The following is a 6000-nucleotide window of genomic DNA, read 5'->3' on the forward strand; positions in this document are numbered from 1 at the left end:
TGCCTCCACTGCCAATACCTTCGCTGGAGACGTATGCGTAGTATTTTTGTAAAGTCTCCTTCCATGAGGGAATGGAGTCGGTGTAGAATATGAGGTTGTTCTTCGTCTTAATCCCTTTGTGTGTGGTATAGTCAACGTAGAGGACCTCTGGGTTACTTTTTAGTGTTATGTCCTTGTGTTTTTCCTTTCCTTTATTTTTTGTGCATTGCTCAGGATATTTCATTTCCCTGCTCATTGTAGTCGTTTGTTTTGTCTCAGGTAGATAACTTTTTTTCTCTTTTTTGTGTCGTGTTCCACCTTATCCCACTTTTAGGTCCAAAATTGAGAGTTTTTCAGGGGTTCATCTTTGATATAGCTGCTCTTAAAAGTTTCTCTCTCTCTCTCTCACAGGTTCCTGGTTCGGGTTGTTTATCGTTTCTCTCTGGTTTCTATTCCTTTTTTTTTTTTTTTTTCTTTTTTTTTTTTTTCTTCGGGTTTGTTGTTCTTTTTCTAGGTTAACTAAATTTAGGTAGATCTAGGTATAGCTTTTTTCCTCCGGACCCGGAGTTTTCCTCTCTCTCCTCGCGTCGGTCTCAGGCTGTTTCTGCTCTGGTCCCAGCCCCTCGGCTCGGCTGTGCAGTCCCGTCCCGGCCCGGTGTTTGTCCGAGTTTCTCCGACCCCGGAGTTTCTCGGGTTTCAGGCCCCGGGCTTGCTCTCTCTCCGGGCTTCTGCCCTGGTCCCAGCCCCTCGGCTCGGCTGTGCAGTCCCCGCCCGGCCCGGTGTTTGTTCGAGTTTCTCCGATCCCGGAGTTTCTCGGTTTTCAGGCCCCGGGCTTGCTCGCTCTCCGGGCCTCTGCCCTGGTCCCAGCCCCTCGGCTCGGCTGTGCAGTCCCGGCCCGGCCGAGTCTCTCCGACCCCGGAGTTTCTCGGGTTTCAGGCCCCGGGCTTGCTCGCTGTCCAGGCCCGACCCGATCCGGCACCCCTACCTCTCCACTCGCCTCCCTGACTGGCTCGGGCCGCTCCTCCCGGTCTGGGTCGACCCCTGCTGCCGCTCGCTCTCCCTCTCTCCGGTGCCTCGCTCGGCCCGGTTCCTCGGGCCTTTCTCCGGCTTCAGGCCCCGTGCTCCGGTTGACAGAGTCACACACCGTTCTCTCTGGTTCTCGCGACCTCGCTCTCTCTCTCTCTGTCCCCGAGCCTCACTGTGTCTTTGGGCCGGTCTCTCGGTCTCGGTCTCGGTGAGCCGGTCTGTCTCTCTCTCGCTCTCTCTGGCACTCTCTGGCACTCTCTGTCTCTCTCTGGCTCTCTCTGGCACTCTCTGTCTCTCTCTGCCTCTCGCTCTCTCGCTCTCTCTGGCACTCTCTGTCTCTCTCTCGCTCTCTCTCGCTCTCTCTGGCACTCTCTGTCTCTCTCTCGCTCTCTCTCGCTCTCTCTGGCACTCTCTGGCACTCTCTGTTTCTCTCTCGCTCTCTCTGGCACTCTCTGTCTCTCTCTCTCGCTCTCTCTGGCACTCTCTGGCACTCTCTGTCTCTCTCTCGCTCTCTCTCGCTCTCTCTGGCACTCTCTGGCACTCTCTGTCTCTCTCTGGCTCTCTCTCGCTCTCTCTGGCACTCTCTGGCTCTCTCTCACTCTCTCTGTCTCTCTCTCTGGCACTCTCTGTCTCTCTCTGGCTCTCTCTGTCTCTCTCGCTCTCTCTCGCTCTCTTTGTCTCTCTCACTCTCTCTCACTCTCTCTGTCTCTCTCTCACTCTCTCTGTCTCTCTCTCACTCCCTCTCGCTCTCTCTGTCTCTCTCTCGCTCTCTCTCGCTCTCTCTGTCTCTCTCTCGCTCTCTCTCGCTCTCTCTGCCTCTCTCTCGCTCTCTCTCGCTCTCTCTGGCACTCTCTGTCTCTCTCTCGCTCTCTCTCGCTCTCTCTGGCACTCTCTGTCTCTCTCTCGCTCTCTCTCGCTCTCTCTGGCACTCTCTGGCACTCTCTGTCTCTCTCTCGCTCTCTCTCGCTCTCTCTGGCTCTCTCTGGCACTCTCTGGCACTCTCTGTCTCTCTCTGGCTCTCTCTGGCTCTCTCTGGCACTCTCTGGCTCTCTCTCACTCTCTGTCCCTCTGTCTCTCTCTCTGGCACTCTCTGTCTCTCTCTGGCTCTCTCTGTCTCTCTCTGGCTCTCTCTGTCTCTCTCGCTCTCTCTGTCTCTCTCGCTCTCTCTGTCTCTCTCGCTCTCTCTGTCTCTCTCTCTCGCTCTCTCTGTCTCTCTCGCTCTCTCTGTCTCTCTCTCTCGCTCTCTCTGTCTCTCGCTCTCTCTGTCTCTCTCTCTCGCTCTCTCTGTCTCTCTCGCTCTCTCGCTCTTGTAGTGTATGTACCCGTCTATCTTTAAGGGAACTATTGAATGTAACCGTTCACCTTTAAGAGAACTACTTTAGGTGTGGCACTATTTGTTTGGCTTCTGTATACTGTAATACCGATAGTGACCACACCAGTATATAAGTGTTGTAGCAGGATTGCTGGGGCAGATTCGCCCGGACCTTCGAATAGTAAAGACCTGTTTGTTGTTACTTCTGAAGTCTGTTTATTTATTAACTGCACAACCCACAGACTTTACAGTGGCGACGAGTCCAATCGTACCCTGTGGCAAGACTACCAAAAGCAACGAAGAGCGTCGAAGAGAGGCAACCGCCCTCGTCGTGCTACCAAAAGAAAACACGAGGCTGCAACAACAGAAAGCAGGAAGACTAACAACAAAAGCTGTATCAGCAACAGGCACTGACTACCCTTCTGCCACGGTGCGGAGTGAGCCGACCAGCAAGAAACAAGGCGGCCGAAGAGACTGTGAGTAGGGGAAGGTGTAGAAGTATCCGGAGGATAAGGGCAGAGCACTCGACCTCGGTCGAGGGGGAGCTGTGCCGGCCAAAAGTCGGGTCAAACGGCGTCGGGTGACAGCCGGACCGCGATCGGCGGGAAAAATCCGGGCAGCAACCGCAGCCACAAAGCGCTGAGCCTGCGAGTAGGCGCGGGAAGAGAAACCCAGCCGCAGCCGGGGAGGGAAACACCGGTCTGCGAGAGGGCTGGGGAGGCGAACGGGAACCGTGCGGGTGAGAGCCGGGTGCGGAGAGAGAGACTGCGAGGAGCCAGTCCAGCGGCTGAGCTGTTCTCCACCAACGGGGTACTCAGAGCCAGCAAAACCGAACGTGCGGGAGAGGGAGAGACAGAGCCGAGCAAGGGGAGAGAGACTGTGCGAGAGCCAGTCCAGCGGCTGAACTGTTCTCCACCAACGGGGTACCCAGGGCCGGTAGCACCGAACGTGCGGGTGAGAGAGCGACAGAGCCGGGTACGGAGAGAGAGACTGCGCGAGAGCCAGTCCAGCGGCTGAACTGTCCTCCGTTAACGGGGTGTACCCAGCGCCGGTAGAGCCGTGCGGGCGGGAGGAAAAGACATAGCCGAGTAAGGGGAGCTGTGCGGAAGCCAGCCAGCGGCTGAACCTGTCCGCTGTGGGGGAAGCGTACCCCTTCCACCGAGAAGAAACGCGGGAAGCCGCCATTAGGCGGAGAAGACGCCAGAAGCGGGAAACCACCATTGAAGTGGGCGGGGCGAGAAAGGAAGAGCGGGAAACCGCCATTTTCGCGGGAAAACCGCCATCTTGATTGACATACCGCCATTGAAGTGGGCGGGGAGAGAAGGAAAGAGCGGGAAACCGCCGATTTCACGGGAAAACCGCCATCTTAGAAACAAACAAATAAATAAGAATACTTAAAGAAATACTGGTGCTGCTCCCAAGGGAAGAAAAATGCCTAAGCGAGGGAATATTAACGACTTTAATTCTGAAATAGAAGACTGGGCCACATACGTGGAACGCATAGAGATCTATTGCGAAGTCAACAAAATAGAGGAAGACGACAAGGCGATAACATTGCTAAACTCGATGGGGACAAAAACATACGGGCTCTTGAAGCATCTAATAGCACCAAATAAACCAGCGGATCAGACCTTCGAAGAGATTGTGGCTGTGCTGAAGGACCACTTGAACCCCACACCGCTGATGCTGGCTGAAGGATTCAAATTCTACGCAAGAACGCAGAAGAAAGACGAAAGCAATGCGGAATACTTGGTCGAACTGCGTAGGCTAGCGAAATACTGCCAGTTCGGAGGGAATCTGACAGAAGCGCTGCGGGACAAGTTCGTATGCGGATTGTCCAAAGAAGGGACGCAGAAGCGACTACTGGAAGAGAACGACCTCACACTGGACAGGGCTGTCCTTATAGCTGCATCGCACGAAGCCGCAGCGAAAGGAACGGCGGAAATGCAACTAAAGGCGGCGGCACTCGGGGTGGACCAAATTACTTCAAGCACAACAAAATGCTACCGTTGTGGGAAGACAACGCATGACCAGAATCAATGCTGGTTTAAGAACCAAGAGTGTAGGAAATGTGGCAAACTGGGTCACATCGCGAAGCTATGCCGGTCCGGGAAAAAGACCAATAATCAAAGGAAGCCACCACAAGAAAAGTACAACAAGGTACACAAGGTGGCTGAGAAGAGTTCAGACGAACAGAATTCAGACTCAGACCCAAACAACCAGGAGCTGGGTAGTCTGAGAATCCACAATGTGGGTAAAGAAACGGATCTACAGGCCATCTGGGTCATACTAAAAATAGCTGGAGTCCAAGTAAGAATGGAGCTGGACACTGGATCAGCTCTATCAGTCATCAACCGAAGGGACTACCACCGGCTATTCTCTCACATACCTTTAAGAAATACCAAGTTCGTATTACAGACATACACGGGGCATAACGTATACCCCGTGGGGAAAATAAGAGTCAAGGTGAGAGATAGGGGTAAAGAACACCCAAGAATGAACTTGTACGTATTACCTGAGGGAGGACCACCACTTCTAGGACGGGAGTGGATTAAGAAAATAGACATGGAATGGCATTACCTAAAAGCCATAATGAGGGAGGACTCGGTGCAAGCTATTAGCTCAGATTCTGAAATGGATGATGATAAGACCAAGTCGAATATGGAAGACAAGGCTAAAAGGGACTTGCCGACGATGGGGAAGAAAATGAAGACATGCAGAAGGACTTATGGTACCAAGAAGAATAAAGCTGCAGAGCAGAACTCCAGGTTGACAGAGAATTCTGAGCCTGTTCAAGCAAAGGATTCATCCACGACGGAAGAACACCGAGCTCGGACGCAAACTTATGTCAAAGTACGACAACAATTAGAACAGTTGAGTGACCGTCTCGTACAAGAGATGAAAAATATGGAAAGGTTCTGGGACACCGAATGGGAGAACCTGGAAAGACTACAGAGACAGCTAGCTCAAGCAGAGAGCGACCATAGAGCCATCGTGGTCAAATACCAATCACATTCCCCTGATGCTGTTCAGGAGCTAGAATATTTACAGAATGAACCAAAGGAAGAGGAATCTTCAGGGAGCCAGGATTTTATTCCAGTTCTTCTCTACGACTCCTTACAAGCAGAGTGTGAGAAGTTGAAAGAACAGTATGAACAGGCCCAGGCTACAATTCTGGAGGGGGTTAACTCGGCAGCCTCCGAAAAGCTAGTTTCAGGAGAAGCATATGAACAACTAAAGGTTGAACATGAGCAAGAAGTCCAAAGGCTGCAGGAAATTCTTGATGAGCTCAAGGCCAAGACAGACTCATCGGTAGGAGATCCATCCATAGATGAGAAATTAGAGGTGAAAATCATGGCAGAGCATGAAAGACAGGATGTCCAAGAACTTATAAAAACATTGAAGGACACCCAAGACAAATATGAGGCGGCAATGACCGAGGTTCAACAACTTGAAGAACAGATTCAACTGGGAATCCTTTCAGTGGAAGAACAGGACACTGTAAGAATGGTCCCTGAACATGAACTAGAGAGCATCAGGGCGCAACTTTTCCGAGCGCTGAAAGCCAAAGTTCAAGAGGAACGTAAGGTGGAAGTATTGGAGAAAGAGGTGGAGGAAATGGAGAAGACTCTGATCCACCGTGTTCCCAGGGAAGAGTTAACGGTCAGCCAACTCCTTCATAT

This window comes from Somniosus microcephalus, chromosome 2, assembly GCF_052327205.1.
Source record: "Somniosus microcephalus isolate GS21.2 chromosome 2, FLI_Smic_1.0, whole genome shotgun sequence".
NCBI lineage: Eukaryota > Metazoa > Chordata > Chondrichthyes > Squaliformes > Somniosidae > Somniosus > Somniosus microcephalus.